Source organism: Chiloscyllium plagiosum, unplaced genomic scaffold (assembly GCF_037043375.1).
Source record: "Chiloscyllium plagiosum isolate Xiang-an unplaced genomic scaffold, Cpla_swu_hap1 HiC_scaffold_50, whole genome shotgun sequence".
In the NCBI taxonomy this organism is placed as follows: domain Eukaryota; kingdom Metazoa; phylum Chordata; class Chondrichthyes; order Orectolobiformes; family Hemiscylliidae; genus Chiloscyllium; species Chiloscyllium plagiosum.
Genome location: NW_028270188.1, coordinates 25,376,956 through 25,402,568, shown reverse-complemented (window position 1 = coordinate 25,402,568; position 25,613 = coordinate 25,376,956).

Here is a 25,613-nt window from a genome sequence, read left to right as displayed (position 1 = left end):
ATGCTGGATTCCGCAAATTATTACTATCAAGTTTAGGAAGAGGAAGCATATCCAAAGCAAAACAGTAATTCCCTTTCTCACCCTAATGCCCTTTCAGAACTGCTCGGTATTGCCAATGCTTTCTGGTTTGAATTGCATCCTCCAACAATCTGAAGAATGACAGTCATGAGCATTTAATTAGCAGACAAGCATGACCGCGGGGGACATTTGGTGTCTCAAAAGATTCCAAATGCTATGTTTATAACTATAATTGTTATACTGAATAATGTAAGCAAACATATGACGAAAGTACAGTGAAATCCCTTTTTCTATAACGTTTTCAAAGTTTGAGAAATTCAATTGAGAAGCATATATTTAGATGGACACTTGGAATGCAAAGATGTGCAAGGCTGCAGAGTTGGTTTGGTGTATGTTTTTTCCATCTTGACATTGTGCATCATGAGGCCTTTTTGGCTTTGATATGGATTGTTTCGATTTTTTAATCTATATGTTTCCCATCAACTCTATTTTAGCTCTCTGGTGTTGAATGCAAGCAATCTTATTGAACAAGGCCACACCCAACTTCATGGTGTACATTTCTGCACCCCCACACAATGCCCATTTTCTACAGGGTAATTTCTGAGATAGGCACTTTACTTTTCATTCTTCATTTATTGCATATATATTCACAACCCTGGATTGTTTGATTTATTATTATAAACAAAATGTTAACTCGTTGAACTTTCAACCTTCACATGAAAATATATAAAACACTGAGCATTGGTGAATAAAAGTTCTGATTGTTTCGTTTTAATAATGCATTTTCTAAGATGTCTCCTCTCAACTGTAATGATTCACTGAACATGTCCACCAAGTCAATCTCTAGATGGCACACAGAGTCGCTGATGTCTGTTGTCGAACTTAAAAGGGTAGACAATAGTCATGGTCTTTAGCCCCACATTGTTATAGCGAGCTTTAATCCTCGTCTGAGTTTAGACTAAATTAGTATGTTTCATTGTACTATCTTCTATGTACCTATCCAAGATTTGCTTAAATGCCCTAAATGTATCTAATCCGACTGCCAAAGCTGACAGTGCATTCCACGCAGCCACCACTCTCTGTGAAACAAAAAGTTGACCTCCGAGATCTCCCATAAATCTTCCTCCAATCACCTTAAATTTATATCCCCTTCCAGTAGATATTTCCACCATAGTCAGGTGTCTGTCTATCCCCTCTGTCAATGTACCTCATCATCTTGTATACCTCTATGAAGACATTACATATCCTTCTTCACTCCAATGAGAACAGCCCTAGATCCTTTAACTTTCTCCATAAGACCTGCCCTCAAGTCGCAGAACAAACTCGTAAAACGTCTCTGCACTTTCTTACTCAAGTTTCCACATTTTTCCTGTATTAAGGCGGACAGAATTGAAAACAATAGTCCAAGCATAGTCTCACCGGGGCTCCATAGAGCTGCAGCATAAACTCGCAGCTCTTCAACACAAGCCCACCGCTCATAAAAGCCAAAACATCATATGCCTTATCAACAATAATGTTGACTTGAGTGGTAATTTAAGACATCTGTGGGCTCAGGCCCTAAGATCCCTCTGCCCCTCCTCACCGCAAGCATTCTGTCTTTCATCCTGTCTTTGCGTTCAAATTAGAACATCCAAAGTGAAACACTTCGCAATTTTTCAGGTTGAAAATCTTCTGCCTGTTATCAGCATTCGGCTAATGACCCGCTGCAACCGAGAGTAAAACTTCACACTGTACACAACTCCACAAAACTTCGTGTCAACAGGAAAATTACTAACCCACCCTTCCACTTCCTTATCCAAATGTTTCCTAAATATCACAAAGAGCAGAAGTTCCAGAATTTCTCCCTGCGGAACACCGCTGGTCACCGAGTCTTAGTCTGAACGTATTCCATCCACACCAACCTCTGCCGTCTTTGAGTGAGCCAATCTGTAAACATGCTGCCTGACTTCACTGAAGCTCATGCCTCATTGCTGTCTAAATAAGCATACCATGTGGAAACTTCGCAAATGACTTGCTAAAATTCATGTTCGCCACATCCACTGTTCCACCATAATCATTTATTTTTACATTATCAAAGTATTCAGTCAGGCTTTTGAGGCATGACGTGCACCTCCCAAATTCAAACTGGCGACCTCGAACCAAATATGGTTTTCCAAGTACTCATAAATCCTCTCAAAATCGTCTCCAATACTTTGCCGAGCTGACAGATGATTAACCATAATGATTTATTACCTTCATACACCAAGCTTGTGTGTTTGCTTTGTCTTAGCACCAAATTGCTTTGCAAATCGGTAAAAAGAAGTATGATAATGATTCCTAAAAGTTGCAGCTGTGAAGGTATTGCAGACACAGAATGGAATACTGACTCATCCCATGGCAGGTGCTGGAATTTTACAGTCTGTGAAAAATATTGCGAGTCTTTTAAACCTAATACGTGTTCAGAAAGTAGTAGAGACGCTGAAAATGATTAAACCCATGAAATCAAGACAGATCCAGAACACATATATGCCAAAATCCAGTGCAAAATCATGAACCTAACACAGACCCTGTAACTCGCACAGGTCTGGGATAAATGAAAGATGGAAATGTGTTGCTGGAAAAGCGCAGCAGGTCAGGCAGCATCTAGGGAACAGGAGAATCGACGTTTCGGGCATTAGCCCTTCTTCAGGAAGAAGGGCTAATGCCCGAAACGTCGATTCTCCTGTTCCCTAGATGCTGCCTGACCTGATGCGCTTTTCCAGCAACACATTTCCATCTCTGATCTCCAGCATCTGCAGACCTCACTTTCTCCTCTGGGATAAATGAAAGCCCTGACACGAATAATGAACGTTAAGGTGATGCTTGCATTGATTCTGATAAAGCCCCAGATTCTAACATAACATTGAAGACCAACAGACCCAACTTGTCTGTGTCAACCATGCTGCCATTGTAAAAAATTCTAGTCTTGAATCATATGATCAACATTCCCCTATTCCCTGCCTCTTCAGGTTTGTATCCAGTTCTCACTTAACTGTTGTTACCTCATTTGCTTCTCTCAAGCAATCTGGTCGTGCATTTGAGGCAGCTAACATCTGCGTGAAAAATACACTACCCCACGCATCTCCTTTAGCATCTTCACCCCGGGCCTTTACCTCAAATCTACGACCCTTACCATTTGATACTTCCATCCTGGGGAACGGTTTTGACTACCCATTCGATCAATGTCTTGCATAATATTATGTACTTCTCTCAGATTGGCCCTCAACTTCCAATGCTCTAGCGAAAACAATCTCGGATTGTCCCAAATCTTCTGAAATGTGATAGAGTTCAATCCAACAGAATCCCTGAAACCACCTTAGTAAACTTTCCAATGTCCATATCCTTCCTCGTCCCGGGACCAGAAGCCCGCAAGACAAATGTAGCCGATCGGAAGTTTCATCCGGCTGCCAGCTTTCCAACATTTATACTCTATGCAACCACCAATGAAGGCAAGCATGTTTCCTTTACCACCTTGTCCAGTTGCATTACCACTCTGAAGTATTTACACTTCTGGACCCCAACATCCTTCTGTATTTCAATACTTCTAATGGTTCTGTGTTTAATTTATACAGACTTCTTCTAGTCCACTTCAAGATCCATCATTTAATATATTAACAGATTAACCACCATTTGACACTGTTCCATCCAATATATCTATATTTCGCTAGAGCATTTGGTAGGGTTCGCCATTATGCAAAAATCCACCAATATTCTTATCTTTCTTCGATGATTAAGTTAATTTTGTTTTAATCATACAAACGTTCCATGGATCCCGAGTGACTTAACATTCTAGACCGCCCAATCATGACAAACAGCGTCACAAATTTTAGGAAAGTTTATGTGGATAATATCTGTAGCTGCACACTTACCAAACACTTGTGTCTCTTCCGCATAAGCTGAACCAAATGTTTAAGACACCAGCTTCCCTGCACAAAGCCATACTGACATAAGTTCCTTCTTTTCGAAGTGTAATTAAATGCAATCCCTGAATCTAATTCAGAATGTAATTCTCATACGGACCGTGAAACGAATAGAGCCCGGGAAAATCTGATGCAGAGTCCAAAAATAATTGAAATCAATAAAACACTGACGCGAAGACAGACCCTGAAACTGATAGAAATTTTGTAACTTGCATAAATCTTTACAGTGATCCAGATTCTGAAGCCAGGGCCCAACACTAATTTAATAGAAACACTGAAAATGATACAGATCCTAACAAAAACACTGACCCTTGAAATGATACAGAATTCACACACACCCTGAAGCAAATTCAGATTTGACTGTTATAAGCATCATGATTTCAATCTAGATTCTGAATTTCTGAGAATTGACAGTCAATTTTTGAAAATCTGACACGAAATTCTGATTCAAATTTTAAAACGTGTGTAGCTGGAGTTAGAGGTGAAAAGTGTATATTTTGTAGCACTCTAGATTCACATTTGGGCTCATTGCTATGTCACAAATCACATCTATGACCATGTTTTCGCTCGCCCTGGAAGTAATTCCACACAAAGAAACGATCGTACGCTTAATTCATGGGCACTCTGTGGAAATCATCGGACGTCAACACCAAAATTTATCAAAAAATATATGGTCTCACATGTTTGTCAAAATGGCAGGACCGAGGCCATCATGCGGAAGTCCAAACACTCCAGCTGGCCTCATGGCCAAAATTTTATTTCTAGGAGCGGACCTGTGGAAGATATTAAATGGGGCTGTTCCTCCAATTGGAAGTTGTTTCACGCCTGCAGTTCTGCTAACACTTTCAGTGATATCAACAAATACAGAACAGAGGGATCTCTGAGGTTGGCAGGACAAATCAACAAGTTATTTGATAAGGCAACCAGGATGCGGGCCTTCATCAGTTGTGAAATAGGTTGGAAGAACATGATAGAACTTCATAGAACAAGATGTGTTTGTACTAAAAAGGGTGTAATTAAGATTCAACAGGCTGTTAACGGGATGGGATGTTTCAGCCATGAAGAGAGGCTGCGTAATCTTAAGTTGTTTTCTTTAATTCTGAACATTTGAGGGGCTTAGTGACGGAAGTCCAAACGATTCCGAGGGAGATAGTCTTGATGGATAGAAAGTAAAGGTGGCCGTTTGTTGAAGGATCAAGTCAGGTTTAATAACCAAGGAGATTGTCAGAAGATTTGAAAAAAAAAGATCCTACCACTCGAGTGCTGGACGTCTGGGATGCACTGTCTGGAAGGATAGCTATGGAGTTATTGAATCGCAGACTCATACAGCTTGGAAACAGACAGTTTTGTGCAACTAGTGCTTGCCGAAAGTAATTGTAAACTAAACTCGTCCGACTTGCCTCTCCCAAACCAGATTCCCACAAAACATTCCTATTCATGTACATATCTAAGTGTTTTTGTAAACGTAATGTCGTAGAGAATTGTTGCGAACTACCAGGGGACGAACAGTGTTCTTCAAGAAGATAATATTTTATTTGCAAACAAAAGCTGTGACAACCAACAAACGAACGCTTGATTGTCCACGAACCTCGGGGTCTGTTGATCTTTATACATTTTTTTTATCATGTTTCCTTCCATCTTATCAGCGTGTCCAACGATGTTAGTTAGGGTTATCTCAGTAGACATATACAGGCTTAGTTCCTGTTATTTCTCTTTAGATTACAAAATTCGATTAGATTATTTACAGTGTGGAAACAGGCCCTTCAGCCCAACAAGTCTCCACTGACCCGCAACACATCCAGACCCATTCCCCTAACCCGTCACGCAACACCACGGACAATTTAGCATTCCCAATTCTCCTCACCCACATATTTTTGGAATGTGAGAGGAAACAGGAGCACCCGGAAGAAAACCAAGCAGACACGGGGAGAATGTGTAAACTCCACTCAGTCGCTTGTGGCGAGAATTGAACCCAGGTTTCTAGCGCAATGAGGCAGCAGTGCTAACCACTGTGCCAGCGTGCCGCCCACCTCTCTACGACAGCCATTATAACCTTTACTACAATAAACTTAATCTTATTCTAATCTGTCATGATAGATATTTGCTCTCGCATTTACCAAAATGGTCTTTGATCTCAGGCTAACCCTGCAAGCTACTAATTCAGTAAGTGCGGTCACATTTTGCCATAATGGTCTCCAGCAACCTGACATGCTGACCCTGCTAACTGCTGATTAAATATTTACAATTACGTCGTTCCAACGTTGATCTTGAGCAAGCGAGTCTACCTTCACTGATTGTTGCTATCTTATCCTGTCTCAATGATCTTTTAGATTCAGCCTGACTCCGCTAATTGGTGTAGCCACATTCCACAGTCCCTTTGATACATCATCATGATTAGTGTAACATTTCACCGACCACTTGCAATAGTTCACTAATGGTCTTTATGGTTTAGCCCTTCTCATGCATTTATACTCGTTATTTCCCATAGGAACTGGTATAGCCGTAAATATCTTATCTCTCGGATGTACCTTTAACATTGAAACCACCCTCTGTTGAAACTATTGCCTCACATTTTATTATATCATCAGCCTTTCACGATAAAACGTGTTCCGAGTCTTGAAAGTCAATGCCAACAACACAACATTAATTCTATCCACATACCTCTTGATTTTATACGTCTCTATAAGCTCATATGTCCACTTCGTATATCCCAGTGAGAATTATCCCATTCTATCCAGCTTTTCAATGTAACTCAAACCTTCCACAGAGCAGCATCTTTGTCAATCTCATCTGAACTCTCTCGAGTTCAATAACAGGGCAAGCAGAACTGAACACAGTATTGCAGAAGATGTCTCAGCGATACTCTGTTCAATATTAACGTGACATCCTAACTCCTACTCTCAAAGAATTGTGAGGTGGGAAACCTCAGAGAATTTACAAAGTACTACATTGGCTATGGAAAGTGTTGTATCATTCTGAGCTGCAGGGCTCCTCCAGAAAATGTGAGCTTCCTTTTGGTTGCCTTATATATGCGGCAGAGAAGATAAAAATAAACTTTTTATGCTGGAATCAAAAACAGACAATCAGCCATACAGCATCACGATGTGTAGAAGTCGTTTTTCCAGTTCTAACGCATCTTCAGGACTATGAATATGTACAGGGGAGCTGCAGACAATGGGGGTTGCAGGGATAAGGTGGTGAAGTGGAGATAGGTAAAGTCATGTGGAGGGTACTAACTGTTTTGTCAACGGGAGGAATGAATCTGATTGGTGGCAGGGAGCAGTGGATGGGAGGCGGCGCTGGGAAGGGAGTCCACGTATGGGAAAGGTGGTTATTTGAGATTGGATAATTCGATGTTGTCTGCTCCGAGAAGTTGGCTTCCCAATCGGAAAGTGAGGATTGGTTCCTTCAATTTGCGGTGTGGTTCGTTGGGAGGCCAAGAATGGTCATGTCAGAAGTTTACCAATTCCTGCACCTCCACTGCATTTGCTTGGACGAGGAGGCATTACATTCGCGAGCATCCCAGATGTCCACCTATTTCGACCTGTAATGGAAAATTAACAAAATTAACATTTACACTGATATCGAGTTACTCTAACATTTGAAAAACAATGCTTTACGAAATTTAAAACATTCTGACACATCGCAGAAGTCTGCAGTCGAGGGACGCCTTGTCTCTGTGGAACTTTGTAAACATTCAACAAGAGAAAAATATAAGAATAGTATGCCCACAGCAAGGGAATGAAAAGAATAACAACTAAAATCTTCACAGTCTTTGTCTTTGAGAGTGTGAGAAGAAACAGTATAAGACGAGTATATGAATTAGGCTCAGGGCCCTTGAACAAGGCATTTTTGTCAAGTGCATGTGGTCCCTCTGCAATGCAGAAGTTAAAATTATTAAAGCTCATTTTGGTTGCTCTTGTGAATAGTTGAGTCTAGTCAATTTAATTTCAACAACGGTAAACTTGGGGTTCGCCAAGCGCCCCATCACGGTTTAAGATTCTGAGGATTCCCAGGATATGCAGGCGGCAGCGCCTTGAAGGACTTTTACTTCATCTCGAACGCTAAATTGGCCCCACTGCGTGAGAGGACTGGGAATCTGTGGATCGCCCCGGCGCCGGGGTCTGGACTGAATCGGGTCGGGGTAAGAGTCGTGGCTTAAGTAATCCTATATAGAGACTCATTCTAAGCGAATAAATGAATCAGGAAAACGGTTCAGTAAACCCTCAAGCGGTATTCGAGCAAAACTAAAGAGAAAGGATTGCCGTCTCTAGAGTGTTTGAGAGACAGCATGTTTAAGGGTGGTTTTCGAACTGGAACTATAACTGACTGAGTTGGAATCTCCAAGAACGTACCAGGTACGTGGTTTCGTTGTTTATGAAAACCAAGGAGTTGAGGCGGACCCGCCCAATGCGAGAGGAGACCATCGGCTGTAAAACGCAAGTCAAAGGGAAAAAGATAACGGTACCATAAGTGAAATAGAGAGAGCTGAACGCTTTTTCAGTCACACTGAAAATGGGCTCCGGCCAGAGCAAACAAAAAGAGAGTACAGAGAGGAATTTGAATGATCAACCAAAAGTTTATTACGTGATAAATAATTATGGCCCAGAGTCTCTAAAGCAGTTAGAATTAATGATCAAGGAATATGGTTTGCTGGAGGGGGAATATTTTAGTAAAAGACAGTTGGAAATTGAGTTCGAGGTTGGAGGAGAGAGAATTAAGGAGAAATGGAAGGGAAAAATAGCATCTGTGAATTTGAGTGCTTATAACATGTAGAAGGCTGAGGCTAATATCAGGGAAAGAAAGCCTCAAGTAAAAGATAGATCAAATACACGTACAAACACTCGTGCACGCGCAGATATGCCCAGGAAATAACCTAACGATGCTGTACAGTCTCTTCAGTCTGTTCAAGATCCTGACCTTGATGACTGCCCTCCAAGATCTTCAGCACCCCTACGAGAACCACCTGGCGATGGTTCCAGCCAGCAGACTCCACCTCAGGGTCTGCTAAACCATCGATAGCAAATCGTACCTGCAACCAACTGAAGCAAGAATCCCTAAATGACAACGGCCACACCAAGAGAGAAAGTCATCCAGGCCCTGCTCGCAATGTCCCCAGGATGGATGATGAGTCAGACGATGAGCGGATTGGCGTACGATCAGCTGACCAGGTCGTTTTGCAAGCCCAAACGGTTGAAGTTGCAGCCCAGAAGGGTGCGCAGTGCTTTTCCACAGACCATGGACCATGAAGGATTTGGAAAGTGCCAATGGGCAGTTGCCTGACCCACGCAGGTTCGAGGAAATAAGCTACAATTAAAACCTTCACAGTCTTTGTCTTTGAGAGTGTGATAAGAAACAGTGTCAGACTAGTATATGTATTATGCTCAGGGCCCTTGAACAAGGCATTTTTGTCAAGTGCATGTGGTCCCTCTGCAATGCAGAGGTTAAAATTATTAAAGCTCATTTTGGTTGCTCTTGTTAATAGTTGAGTCGAGTCAATTTAATTTCCCCGACAGACCAAAGTGCTTTTCCTCCCCCTGTAATTCAGATAACGCTCCACCACACCATTTGATTTCCCGTTCCACTGCTCTTACGTCCCACTCCCAATGCAATAAATCAGTTCCCCCCTTGTCCTCATATCCCACTCCATCAGTCTCCGCACAGAACACACCATCTAGGAACACTCCCGCCCACTCCAGATAGACCTCATCACGAAGGACAGCTTTCCCTTGACACGCCTCTTTTGCCTTCTGCGTGGACTGTTCCCTTCAACTGTTCTTGGTTTGCGCCATTCTTCAAACCAACCCCCGTGAATCCCAACAAACCTTTCCCTGCAACCGGAAAAGATGCAAATTCTGTTCGTACACCACTCCTCTCACCTCCGTCCAGTACCCCGCAAAAGTATTTCCAGGTGAGACAGAGATTCCCCTGCCTTTCTTCCAACCTAGCTTACTGCATCAGGTGCATCTCTACATCGGGGAAACTGAACTTAACATAGGAATCGGTTGAGTGAGAATTGTATCCAGGACCACAAATGTCTACAGAACCTCCTAGACACCGTCCATTTTAATTCCCATTACTACTCCGTTTCCCACATGACCATCCTTGGCCTCCTCCATTGCCTCAACGTGACCATATTAAGTCGGAGGAACGACATCTTCCGCCTGGGCAGCTTACAGCCTGGAGGGTCCAAAATTAAGATATCCAATTTAAGATAGCCTTATTCCCATCCCCCGACTCCCTATACCTTCGCCATCCCTTCTATTTCTTCCTGCCACCAAATGGATTAATTCCTCCCATTGACCAACAAGGTCGTATCCTCTACTTGTCTTCACATCTCCCCATTTCAAAAGGCTGTCCCCTCCACCTCCATGATCTGCAACTTCCCCACACCCGCAGACTTGAAGGTTCACACCCGAAACATCGAATTCTGCACGTCCTGATCCTTCCTGGCTTGTTGTGTTCTTCCAGCCTCCTGACTCTATTATTTATTTGGCTGAACAGATTTGATGTGCGATTTTACTATTCTATTTAATCACATTTTATCATAATGCTAAAATACATTATAACCAACATGCCATTATGAGCTGGGATGGTTCTGCAAGAGAGAATGCTCCCTTCACTTATTGAGAATTTCCCAAGATGATTTAATTCGTGATATGCTTGCTTCAGTTGTAAGGGCAAAATGCAAGTTTTGTGTTCGAGCATCAGTGTAAGAACAGTCGTTGCCTCATTTTCAGCTGATACGCACCTGATAACAATGTAATATTTGCAGCACAAAATTCCAGTACAGTTAGAATGCTAATCTATGGTATCTTTTCAGATGGAAATTACCTTGGGACTTTCAACTTTAACGGTTGATCGCATGAAAGCCAATAATTCTATCACATAAAACACAACACAAAATTGAGGTGTTTTACAAGGCTGACATTTCAAAGTGATATTAAGATTTTACAACATCCTCATTGGAACTGTCCAATGAAAGCAAAATTGAGGCAGCGTCTTGTGAGCGTCGCTTTGCAAGCAGTTGTTTTTCCAAGGTACAATAATTACAAGACAACTAACAGCCCTTAGAACTCAATATCGAGTTCACCAAAGTCTGAGTGTGAATACATTTTTGCCAGCCTATTACTTAGCATTACATGGCCAGAACATTTCCGCAGGTAGCTTGCCTTCAGTAAATAAACACATTTTCAATTCTTCATTTCTTTTTCACATTACCGCATATCGAGCTGTTTTTGTTTTATGGCTCGCTCGAAATAGACCCTTTGGCTGCCTGCCATTTTCTCTCCCTCCTTCTGGGCTCCATCCCCACGCAGTAGATTAATCATTCTAACCAAACCACTCAAAAAGGTCTTCAGAACAACTGTCACCTTTGCTTAGCAGTTGCCAGTTATGGAAACCTTACCTCGAATCACAGTATTCTCTTTATTTGTGTACACAGATACTGTTATACCTGCTGATTTGCACCAACAATTTTGCATTTTTTGCTTCAGTTAGTTATTCTTGAAGATTCTTTGTTTTAGAGCCCCCGACTAAACATGTGAGTGCATTTGCATCAAAAGAGGTGCTTTTAAGAAGACAGCTCAGTGGAATCCTCAGATCACTTTTAAGAACAACCACGATATTCTCCAGTGGTACATGGCTTTGGTTAGGTTGCAGCTGGAGTACGAGAACACATCCCTCTCTGCATCAAATATGCTGAAGTGGAGATGGTCGACAGCGTAAGTTTTCAGGCAGAGATAATGAGCAGCACACTGTCCTAGTCCATCCACTTTAGCGTTACAGTCAAGAAAGAAAAGCAACACTTCTCCTTCTTCAGTAGCCAAAGGGAATTCGGCATGTCCATAGAGTTTCCATTCAATGTTTTATAAAGATAGCACATAAAACATCCGATTGGGATGCATCACAGTGTGGCAACGCAACTGTTTTTCCCAAGATAAAAGAAACTCCAGAGAATTGTGAATCTACACCATTTCATACAGCAAATCCACCTTCCATTCATTGATTCCATCTACACTTCTCACTGCCTCCAGAAAGCAACCGATATTATCAACGACACTGCCCATCTCTTTTCGTCCTCTCTACCATCCTCTTCCATTGGACAGAATATGAATACGTTTGCATACACGGAAGAACAGATTCAAGAACAATTTCTTCTCTGCTGTTACTAGACTTTTGAACTGACCTCTTTATCGTTCATGCTGATCGCTCTCTGCAACTTATCGCCAGCTGTAACATGTATGGTGAACTCTGTTCGAAGATGTTGGTGCACTTATATAGTATGAACAGCCTGAAGAGCTCATAAGACAATATATTTTCAAAGTATCTCAGTGTAAGAGATAATCAACATAAAAGTAACAATATCACACCATTTATCTTAGTCATTTTAAGCAATGCACATGACGATGTGTGATTACCTCTGCTTTCTGTCCACTGATGCAGCTAAACCAGCTGCAATTGCAGTTAAACCTACTTTCGCCATATAATTTCTGAAACACCTCCATTGTACATATGTATATTTCAAGGCAATTTTTTAATCTTCTGCCATGGAATATACAAACAATGAGGTCTACAGCTCAGAAACAAAAAAATGCTTCCGTAGATGCTGTCTGCACTACTAATTATAGAAGAAAGCCCGACCCGTTCTGATTCTATTTTACGGGAATTCACGCATCGCCATGCATATCTTGGCATTATAGTTACACATATAATTCAATTTTACGTCTTCAGCGCAACAAGCAGTGCATTCCAGAATTGTCTCATTCGTTGCTCGTTTGTTTTTATTCTGATTCCCTCTGAACCTCTAGCTCCTCATTTACCTAACTAATATATGTACCTCTCCGTCTCCACAGCGTTGTACCTCCCATATTTCCCTCGGTTCAACTAAATCATTCAATTCTCTCTCATGACAGAAACGCACAGTTGTCTAGTTGAACGATGATGACTTCATATTTTTCCTGTTCACATATACACTCCAACGGCAAATCTCCTTATCTATTGTTCAAATCAAAGGTTACATTCATATATGCACGAGAGAGACACCCTGTTCCATTTGCAATTTAGTTACTGAATATTTACATATAGGTGATGGACACTGAAAAAAAAACACAAGTTGAGCAAGAAAACGTTTGTTTCCCAAACAAAGTTATTAAAAGTTAGTTACAAAGACAGATATGTGTATTTATTCCCAAAATTAACAGTGGGGTGGCTGAGTGGTTTGCGTTGCTGTCTTTCACTGTCAGGGACTTGAGCCCTCTTTCAACTTTGGGAGTTTCTGTGGAGTTTGCTATAAATCTGGTCTGAGTAGTTCTACTTGGCACTCTGGGTTCTTCCCACAGGCAAAAGAGTTACAGTATAGTCATCAAAAATAAAAAGTTTTGGGAATTGAATGAGAGGAATGGATATGGGTGAGATGATCTTCGGAGAGTTATTACAGACTGAATTACTCAAATGGCCTCGATCTGCACTGTCAGGATTCTATGAGTTCATTTAAATACCGGAAAGGACTCGAGAGGACGAAAACCATACTCCTGTTCACATATTGCTAATGGCACATTTTATGCTTGTGTGGGCATGATTATTCCTGGCAAAACGCACCTTCTCATTTTTTTTCCATAATAATTATTATGGTAACTGAACCGTTAATCTCAGTGGCGAATATGATTTATCAGTTGCGTGATTTTACCTCTTGAAGTTACTTGCATCTTCATTATCAAAAATTAAGATTGAGTCTTTGTATCCCCAACGTGATTGCACAGGATGTAAATGAAATATTTCCAACTTTGATGCAGACACATTCAATAAATGAGGGGTCAGAAGATAGTAATAGTGCAAATGCATCTTCGAATTCAACATGTTTTGAAGATATATTACATGTATCTTGCTTCTAGTAGACTTGCTGCTAAGTGATTACAACCATTACTTAGATATGGAATTGTTAAGGAACCGCCCTCTTGGTTGAGACTGTGATGGTTCAAAAAGTCTTGTCCAACGTAGAATTCATCATTTCACTTATTTTTAGTATTTTCTGCAGTCACTCGATTGACACCGAACGTCAAAACGCCCCTGAATTATCAAGATTATAGATTTAGAAGACTATTATGTGAACAGGCCACAGAGAAGAGGACAGTAACTCACAGAATGGAGTCATGAAAGGTAGCTCGAGGTAATCCACGTTAACAATTTGCTACTTCGCTGAGTCAAATTCTCCCGTTCATCTGTCAGGGAAGTGTGAGGATTCAGAATTTAACTTATTCGGTCATTGCCTTTTATTAATGGTCTTCCAAAAAACACAACTATCATTAATAATCAAAATGGACATTTTCTGCTCGTCAGCCGTCATTTCCTAACAATCATTACCACCCTTCTGTGCTGTTGGTGTACCCCATATTTTAGTTACTCCTACAATTGGCCTGATGAAAACAACAGGAATAATTGGAATTTAACTTTTTTTCTGAGCAGCACCAAATGTTTGTTTTTAAGGAAAATTTGTCTGCAATGAGATCAATGTGTTTTATCTTACCACGTTTAATTTTGTTTCGTTTGATTTTCAGTGCAATAGATTGAAAATGCATTTGCTTTCTGAATTGAAATGTTCAACCGTGACTTTGTGAAGTGAAATATATTGGTGTTTCTCTAATTTTGCTCAATAGAAATAGACATGCACTAATTCATAGAAACTTAACTTTGTGGAAACAGGCCAATTGGCCCAAAATGATCATACCGACCTTCCATCAAATAATACACCCAGATCCATTCTCCTACTCTGTGGGAGGAAAGCAGAGAGCCAAAGGAAACCAACGCAGACATGGGGAGAATCTGCAATCTCCACATAGACAGTCAACCGAGGCTGGAAGCGAACTCGCTCAGCGCTGACAATGCATCTCGCGCAGTAGGCCAGGTGCTGGCAAATGAAATTGGGATAGTTAATCAGTAGTTGTTCACCCACAGACAAAGTGGACCAAGGGCGGTTAATAGTAGGCAGTTCATTTACTTGGCTGGATCGGTTGCTTTGCAATGTAAGACACATTGCCTGATTTTTCCATGAAATTATTTACTTCTCGAAATTTGCCCTTCATCTGACATGTATTGATCATCTGGATAAAGTCAGCAGTCTTCATCTGTTTCTCGCTGTGGAAAGAGCCGTCATCGTTCTGTTGTTAATTTAACAACTTCAATTTAGTGTTAATAACTCAAACTGAGTTCACTATGCGGGATCATCAAGCTCTGTTTCATGGCTTATTTCCTTCCTTCGGGGGCAAGTTTCAGTGTCAAAGAGAGATTGAATCGACTGAGCTGGTTTTCCTCAAAAGAGATAGATTGAGGGAAATACTGCATTTTATCATCCATTATTGGAGGGATCAATGATCAGCCAGATTAAACTCAACGTAAGGGGCAGCATGTTTAGAGGAGATGTGACCAAAACATATTTTCTCCAATTGGGTGGCAACAAAATAACGTAATCACCTACAAGGGTGACAAGGCGGGAAGTGTCATAACATTTTAAAAGTACTTAACAGTGCACTGAGAATACTGAGAAACGGGCTATTAGACGAGAAAGCGTCGAGGTTAGTAAGTATGAGGCATTATCGATTGTAGAAGCTGTGAAAGGACATAGGTCCCCTGGCCAGATGGGATTTATACAAGGATTGCTGTGGTTCTGTTCGCCGAGCTGGAAGTTTTTGTTGCAAACGTTTCGTGCCCTGTCTAGGTGACATCCTCAGTGCTTGGGAGCCTCCTGTGAAGCGCTTCTGTGGTGTTTCCTCCGGCATTTATAGTGGCCTGTCCCTACCGCTTCCGGTTGTCAGTTTCAGCTATGCACAGAAGCGCTTCACAGGAGGCTCCCAAGCACTGAGGATGTTACCTAGACAGGGGACGAAACGTTTGCAACAAAATCTTCCAGCTCGGCGAACAGAACAGCAACGAGCACCCGAGCTACAAATCTTCTCACAAACTTTATACAAGGATCATCCGGCAAACGAGGGAGAAAATAGTGGAAACGTTGACCTTGAGTTTTGAGTCGTCATTGTCTGAAGGTTTAGTAACAGAGGACTGGAGGTTTGCAAAAGCTGTGCCCTTGTGTAAGAAGGGTATTCCAGATTACCCAGGTAATTATGGACCAATGAGCTTTACGTCGGTTGGAAGAAAAGGTTTGAAAAGGATTATAAGTGATAGGATTTATAATCATCGAGTAAGTAACAATTTGATTGGAGATAGTCAACATGATTTCGTCACGGGCAGACAGCACTGAAAGTTTTGAGGAAGTGACCAAGCATGTGGATGAGGGTAGGGAACTTGGCGTGGTGTACATGGACATCAGTAAAGCCTTTGAAAAGGTTCCACAACCTAAGCTTTTGAAGAACACGCAGAGGTATGGTATAGAGAGTGATTTAGCAATTTAGATTCGAAATTCGCTTTCTGTAACTAGAAATGAAGTGGTGGTTGATGGAAAATATTCAACCTGAAGTCCAGTTACTTGTGGTGTGTCACAACCAAGTGTTTTGGGACAATACCGTTTGTCATTTTTTACAAATGACTTGGACGCCAGCGTATGTGAATGGTTTAGTAAGTTTGTAGATGATGCTAAAGTCGAATGAGTAATGGACAGTGTGGAAGAATTTTGTAGGTTGCAGTGAAATTTGGATAAATAGCAGAATTGGGCGAGAGTTGGCAAGTGGAGTTCAATGCAGATAAATGTGAGGTGATATACTTTGAGAGGAATAACAGGAAGGCCGAATACTTGGTGTATGGAAAGGCTCTTGTTAGTGTGGACGTGCAGGGGGAACTTGGTATCCATGTGCATCGATCCCTGAAAGTTGCCACACAGATCGATAGTGCTGTTAAAAGAGCATATGTTTTGTTAGTTTGTATTGGAAGTGGAATTGAATTCCGGAGCCATGATGTCATGCTGCGCATGTGCAAAACACTAGTGCGACCTCACATGGGATATTTCGTGGAGTTCTGGTCGCCCAATTACAGGAAGGATGTGGAAGCACTGGAAATGTTGAAGAGGAGATTTACGAGTATTTTGCCTAGTCTGGAGCGAAGGTCTTATGAGGAAATGCTGAGGGACATTGGTCTGTTCTCGTTGGAGAGCACGTGTCTAAGAGGAGACGCACAAGAAGATCAGAGGATTAGATAAGGTGGACAATGAGAGTCGTTTTCCTGGGATGATGACGTCGTCTTGTAAGTGCGGTCCCAGCTGCAATTTGATTGGTGACAGATTTAAGATAGATGTCAGGGGCAGGTTCCTTCTTCAGAGAGTGGTAAAGGCGTGGAATTCCCTGCCTGCCAATGTAGTTAACTCAGCCACATTGGGAGCATTTAAGCAGTCCTTGGATGAGAATAAACATTATGATGAGATAGTATAGGAGAGGGGTTTACATTAGTTCGCATTAGAATTATTCTCTTATGCCTTTTCTTTCTGATGTCCCGATTCACTCATTTTCTTATTGTTTTTTTCTTTAGTTCACATTCACTTATGTTCTTATTCATAATATTCTTATTCTCGTATGTTCTTATTACCTTGTGTCCATTTTTGTCTCAGGTTGTAACCTCTTATGTCTTTTTGTCTAATGTTCTTGTTCTATTTTTTCTTAAGTTCTTCACTTCTCATGTTGTTGTTCTCCATTGTTCTTATGTACTTATTCTCCTATGTTCTTACTGTGTTCTGTACTTTTACTCTTATGTTTTTATTCTCTTATCGATCACTGGTGTCATGATGGTCTTAATATCTTCAGTTCTTAAACTGTTATAGTATAATTTTGTTGTGCTCCAATTCTCGTGTCGAATGATCGTATTTTATTATTTTCTTATAATCTTGCAATTTTATTTTCTCATGCTCTGATTAATCTCCCTTCACATTCTCTGATGTTGGTTATCTTTGACGTACTCATTCGTTTATTCTAATCTGGTGTTATCTTATGTTCTTATTCTCTTAAATGGTCATTCCTTTCTGCTCTTATTTTCTTATATTCGCAAACTCCTATTCATTTCCATTCTTTTATTTTCATAGTCTCTTATGTACTCGTTTTCTAATACGGTTGCGTTGTTGTACTCTTACGTTTTTGTTCTCTTATTCTCTTCTCGTTTAATTCATATTTTTTTAGTTTCATAGATTCATAGTAATAGACCAAGAGTGGGCCTTTTAGTCCGTCAAGCCTGTACCGACATTCGTTAAGATCATGGCTGATTTATCCATCGTCTGTGCTCCTCATACCCATAATTACCCAACCATGAATATTTTTAGTGAAGGTGCCTCTGCCACCTCATGGAAGCAGACGATTCCTTAGGTTCGCACCTCTCTGAGGAAAGCGGTTCCTCCTCATCTCTGTCCTAAAACTGCTCCTGCTAATCTTGAGGACATCTTAGTCGGAGTCTCATCCATTGACGGAAATAACTTGACTTCCTCTACGTTATCTATATATTTCATATGTTTATGTGAAATTGTGAAGGGCTTATGACCGAAACGTCGACTGTCCTACTTCTCAGATGCAGCCTGACATGCAGCACCACACTCTCGACATTATTTACGGCCTTCTGGAAATCCAAGTACATATCATCCACCTGTTCCCCTCCATCCATCGTGCTTGCTTCATCCTCAATAAATTCCAGAAAATATAACAAACACAAGGCTCTCTTTGCGTCTGTGTGAATGGAACCCTTTACACTAGATGTCTCACTCTTTCTTCATTCATGATTTCCTCCAGCATTTCCCCGACTACAGATATTAAGCTAACTGGCCTGTAGTTACTTCTTTTTCGCCTTCACCCTTTTTACAGACATTGGCGTGAAATTCGCCGTCTTCCAGTATGACATGTCCTGCCCGCAGTCCAGTGAATTCTGGTAAATTATCATTAACGCATCGAATGTAACTTTTACCATTTCTTTGAGCACCCTGGGATGTATTCCATCAGGATCAGGCGACGTAACTACATTTAGAATCTCTAGCTTGTCCAAGAATAAAACCTTTAATGAGAAAAATTGAATTAAGGTCCTCACGGTCTATCGTGTCCTCAAAGTTATTCCTTGACAAGTTAGGCATATCTTCCACTGTGAAGACGGACATAAAGTAGTTATTCAGCGCCTCAGCCGTTTCATCATGAACCAGTATCATTTCACCTTTCTCATCCTGCAAGGCAGTTACATCCACTTCAGGAACCATTTTCCGGTTCAAATATTTATAAAAATCACAGTTTTCCTGCATCTGTTTATATTCTGTGTTTGGTTTACATTTAAAATCTAGCTTTCCTTTCTTTGTTGCTTGCTTAATGTTTTTTTTTAATTTGCAATCTTCCTGTTTCCCAGAAATCTTGGCTTCTTTGTAAACCTGGGCATTTCATTGGATCCCTTCCATTATTTCCTTGATTGGCCAAAGCTGGCACTTCGTACCGCTGTTATCTTTCTTTTAGACCAGAATGTGCTATCGATGAACATTGTAAAATATCTCTTTTAAAGTCTTCCAGTGTTCCTCAGATATTTCGCCATAGAACTTGTTTTCGTCGTCTAATTTCGCCAGCTCCTTCTTCATTCCATAGCTTCCCGTGATTTAGCATAATGTACTGATTTTGCATGACATCACTTCACCCTCCATTGCTGTCTGAAAATCGATTTTGCTGCTATCTCTCTTTCCGAAAGGCTCTTCTACGTTGGTAATTTCTATTATGTTTGACTTCTGTTATATTATTATTATTCTCTTAGAGTCTTATGTTCTTCTCTTGCTATTATTCTGTATTGTTTAGATTAGATTACTTACAGTGTGGAAACAGGCCCTTCGGCCCAACAAGTCCACACCGACCCGCCGAAGCGCAACCCACCCATACCCCTACATTTACCCCTTTTACCTAAAATTACGGGCAATTTAGCATTGCCAATTCACCTGACGCGCACATCTTTGTGACTGTGGGAGGAAACCGGAGCACCCGGAGGAAACCCACGCAGACACGGGGAGAATGTGCAAACTCCACACAGTCAGTCGCCTGAGTCAGGAATTGAACCCGGTTCTCTGGCGCTGTGATGCTGTGATGTTTCGTCCGGCATGTATAGCGATGACAACACAGAAGCGCTTCACAGGAGGCTCCCAAGCACTGAGGATGTCACCTAGACAGGGGACGAAACGTCTGCAACACAAATCCTCAGCTCGGCAAACAGAACCACAACAACGAGCACCCGAGCTACAAATCATCTCCCAAACTCTGTTTCCTTATATTCTTCTTTTCATGATCATAAATCGTCTTATGGTCTTCTCAACTTATGTTCTTATTATCTTGTTCGCTGGAACTCATATTTAAAGCTTTGTTCTCTTATGATATTATGTTGTTTTTGTCTTATTATTTTTCTTTGTATTCTTTATGAGGATGTGAGCATCGCTGGTGAGGCAGCATTTATTGCCCATCCCTAATAGCCCAGCAAGTAGCTGAATGTCAGCCACTTTGTTACTGAGCTGGAGTCACATGTAGGCCAGACCACTTAAGTATTGACAGGTTCCTTCACTAAAGGGCATTAGTGTGACAGATGGAGCTTTTATTTCGAGCAGAGGCAATGTATATAGAGCAGTCATTAGATTTTTAATTCCAAATATGTGTTGAAATCAACTTCCACATTTTGTCATGGTTCGCTGGATTTACAGACACTGATTACACAATTAAGCCATCACATCCCCATCACATTTTATGAGCATGCTCTCTTATGTTATTCTGTTTCTCCTCACATACGTAGTTCTTCACTTATGTTGATTTCTCTTTCATTCTTATGATTTTAATTTCTGCATTTATTTTGTTATTCATAAATGCTCTGATGTCTCATTTATCTGAAGGTATAATCCTATTACTCTCGTATGCTATTCTCCTCCGACATTTTAAACTCGAATGTGTTTCTTATTTTAAATTCATGTACCCTTATGTTAATATTCGCATATTCACTTACGTTCTACTTCCTTTATGTCCTTATTTTCTCATTCACCTATGTGCTTTTTCTCTGGAGTGCTCATTATGTTAAGAGTTTATTCTTTTCTATTTTTATTCTCGTATTTTTCTTAATCTCTTTTGCATTTATATTCTCACTTTCTTACGCTCTTATATTCTTATTATCTTATTACCAGATGCACTTATTTGGTCATTGTGCATTCTGTTCTTACGCTTTTCTTACGCTTTAATATTCTCTTATTCATAATCTCGAACATTCTTATTCTCTTATTCGCTTGCTTCTGTATGTGCTTATTCTATTATTTTCACAATGGGTCAAGTTAAAATTACACAACACCAGTTTGGAGGTGAACAGATTTCACTGGAAGCATTATCTTTCAAAGCGCTGCTTCGTCATCAGGTGGTTGTGGACCAGAATCATAGGACACAGAATTTAAAGCCACAAGATTGAATTGTCATGGAATTAAATGTTAAACATAATTAGCTTTAGTCTTTTATCATTAGGAATAATCATGTTATTTTCAGTTCCTTCAGATGTAAATCCCAGATTTTTTTAAAAGTTATATGATCAACATAGTTTTAAAAATAGGAGCCATTTCAGATCAGTTAATGCATTGAAGGTATGAGGTTAAAGTCTGTGTCCCAATGTTCGTTCAGACTGATTGCATTTCTAAAATGGGATTTTCAGAATCTTAAATGAATAATGCAGTTTTGGCGCAAAATAAAATGTTGTGCAGCAAGTACAAATTCATACAAAAATCTTTATATATGTGTGAGTGCAGGGTAGACCAAGTGAGTGTGTGCATGTGGGTGTGTATGTGGGCATGTGAGTGTCCATGAGAGCGTGTGTGTATGTGTGTGCAATGGGGTATATGTTATTGAAAGGGTGCGTGCGTGGGTTTGAGTGTGGGATATAAGTATGCGCGCATGAGGGAGAGCTTTTGTGTGAGAGAAAGTTTGTGTGAGTGTCCAGGTCTATGGCTGTATTTGTATATGTGCGCACGCGCCTATGTGTTTACGTGCACGCGTGTGCTCGTGCTTGCACTTGTGTGCATGTTTGTGAGAGAAATCTCAGTGCAGTGAGGTCACCTGTAGTGTGACATGAACTCAAGTTTACGCTTGACGCCATCCCCATGGGTACCAAACTTGGCTGGCAGCCTCTCCACGGCCACTTTGCATTTTTGCCTAGCTCACAGTCAGCCTTGGAGGATGGAAAACCGAAGATTCAAGGCCGAATGTCCTGGACCACTGAAGAGCTCCCCGACTGCGAGAGAACACTCCTGGTTGGTGATTGTTTCCGGTTTCGACTCAGCCTTTGTTGTTGCCTCTGCTCTTTATCACCAAAAACACGTATATCAGTGCATCATGGTTTGTGTTGCATTCTCATGGACTCCTGTTCTATTATTGTCTTTTTCATTTTTCATTCTGTTAGTTTGTTATGTCTTATATTGTTATGATATTCAGTTCTCATGTTCTTATTGTCTCGTTCTCTTACTGCTATACCTTTCCTCTGTTTTGGTTTTATTCTCTCATGTTCTCATGCATTTAATCTTATGCTCTGATTGTATTCTTTGCTTACGTCCTAACTGTCATGATCTTATTCATTCATATGTCTATGTTCTGATTCTGTTATTCACGGTCTTCTTCTCCAATATTCTTATTCACTTATGTTTCTATGTTTCTACTCGGTTATATTCTTATTCACTTATAGATTTTTCACTTCAGTTCTAAAATGTTTATATCTTATGCGTTTAAGTTTATGATCATAAATGTTATTATGTTTTTATTCCCTTATTCACGTATCTTTTTAACTTGTCATTCACTTTGGTTCTTATTTAGTCACAATGCTATTCTCTTATGTTGTAATTCACATATTGATGTATGTTCGAATTCACCTATATTCTTATTATCTAACTTTCACATTCCCTTATGTCTGAATTTGGATATTCACTTATGTTGTGTTGCCTTCGTGTATTCTAATTCGCTTTTGTTCTCGCGGTCACACACACCTGTGTTCCTATTCAACTATTTTCTTATTTTCGGTTCAACTTACGTTCACATTATATTATATACTTATTCAGTCCTATTCTTATTCTCTTATGTTTTTATTTTGTTTGTCTCTTATTTTCCCCTTCATTCTTCCCCATGATTTTGCGGGCGTATTTTACCAATCACTTATGTTCTTATTCGTTTGCTCTTGAAATATTTTAAAGATGTTCTTGTTCTTTTATGCTCGTCTGTTCTTGTATTTGTGTGTTTTTATTCTCTTGTGTTTTATTCCATTATGTTCATATGTTCCTACTGTCCTATGTCCGCTCTAGCGTCTTTATTTTTTCTATTCTTTTCTTGTTCTCATTTTAGTGTTCGCAAATGCTATGTCGGTGTTATTTTCTTATTTCTGTATGATCTTATGCTCTGACCTTGCTAATCACTAATGTTTGTACTGTCTTATCTTCATGTTCTCTTTTTGTTCTTATTCACCGAGACACTTATTTTCTAAGTCGCTATTGTACGTATTCCATTATATTCTCATTATATTATGTTCTTATTATATTGTGTTCTTCCTCTCTGATATTCTGTTTTCTGTTCTACCCTTATATCCTTATTGTATTATTTTATCAGTCAGTGTTATTCTTATTGTTTTTGTCTTGAATTCGTGTATTCATGTTCTTAATGGCTTGTGCTGTGATGTTCTTGTTCTCCTGTGCGCTTATCCTCTTGTGTTCTTTTTTCTAAAATGTTCATATATTCCTGATATGTTATGTTGGTCTTTAGATATGCTGTTTTTCTCTTTTTTGTGAATTTTCATTCTCTTACGTTCTTACCTGAATATTTACACATGTTCTTATGGTCTTATTCTCTTGTTTTATAGTTCACCTATGATATTATTATTGTACCTTCCATTTCCCTAATGTTTTATTTGCATATTTACTTATGTTCTGATTTGCTTCTGTACTTATTCTCTTTCTTTATTAACTTACGTTTTTATTTTGTTGTGTTCTTATTCTCCAATGTTAATGTACTTATTCTCTTTTGTTGTCGTTTTTTTATTCCCTTATTTTCTTCATAATTTATTGTCTTATTATTTTATTCTCATGTACTGTCATTCTCTTATGTCCTCATTCTCTTCTTCTGTTATTCATTTGGAGTGTTATCGTCTTCATCTCTAAATTTCTTATTCACTTACGTTTTTATGCTGTTATTTATTATTGCCTTATGTTGTATTCTCACGTATTCCTATTCTCGTCAATTCGTTTTCTCCGACGTTAAAATTCTTTTATTCTCTTTTTCTAATATTCATAATCTATACGAATCTTTTGTTTTCATTCTTTTATGTTCATATGCCACTAAACATATTCTTAATTTGTCTGTTTCAAATTCTTACATTCTTCTGATTATCAGTGTTATTCTCTCTTATGTTCTCATTGCTTGACGTTCCTATGTTCTGCTCACTTATGGTCTTAGTCAATTACTTTGAATTCTATTTTAATCTCCCAATTTTAGTCTCTTATGTTCTTCTTTTCCTAATCATAAATAATCTTATTGACTTATTCACTTACATTCTTATTCTGCTGTTCTCTAATTCTGATATTCTTTATTTATTCTCAAATGATCTTGTGTGTTTTTCTTATGTTCTTTTTCTTTTATTTTCCCATGTTGCTGCTCTCTTATGTTCACATCGATTGATTTCTTTTCCGTTCTTATTATTTTATCTTATGTACTCCTTTTCTTGTTCATAAAAGCTTTTGCTTTTGTTTTCTGAAGGTCTTATTCTCGTACCATCGTACGTTCTTATACTCTTACATTGTAAACTCTACTGTACTTTGTATGTCCTAGTATATTTATGTTCCTATTCACTTATTTTCGTATTTTCCATTTATGTAATTCTCTGGTTCATGTGCTTATTCTCTAATGCTCTTCTGTTTCTGTTCCCCTGTTTAATTATTCCACTGTGTTCCTATACTGTTATGGTCCTATTTTTATACTCACTTATGTTCTTTCTCACTTATATTGTTTTTTTTTCGATTTAGATCTCATGTTTTTTATTCTATATTCATATTTGCATATTCATAAATGTTCTTATTTTCTTATTATCTTATACTCGTATGTTGTCATTCTTTTATCTTATTATTCGCATAGGTTCTTCTTATTTTATCACCTTCTTCCCTTTTGTTCTTATTCGCATATATAACTCTGCTCAAATTTTCTATCATTACCATTGTCTTACCTTCCCATTCTCTTATGTTCTTATTCATATATTGACTTATAGTCTGATGTTTTTGTTCCCTTATGTTTTTGTTCACTGTTGTTCTCACAGTCTCACGCTCTTATTTGCTTACTCACTTGTGTTTTGTTTTCGTATTTTCGTAAATATTCCTTTACGCTGTTCGTATCTTATGTTTTCGTTCCGTTCTGGTATTATTTTCTTATGTTCTCCATCTCTTACATTCTCATATTCTCTTCTTCTGTTATATCCCTCTTCACATATTTATTACTCACTTATGTTCTTCTTCTTTTGATCTCGAATTCTGTCACTCTTTTTTATATACACTTCTGGTCTTGTTCTCCCATGTTCTTATGCCCTTGTGTTCTTGTTCTGTTAAATTCATATATTTCTCCTCTCTTATTTTCTTATTCACTTATGTTGTTTTTCTCGTTTGTTTTGTGTTTATATTCTCTTCTGTTCTGAGTTTAATATTCATAAAATGTCTTGCGTACCTATTCCACTCCT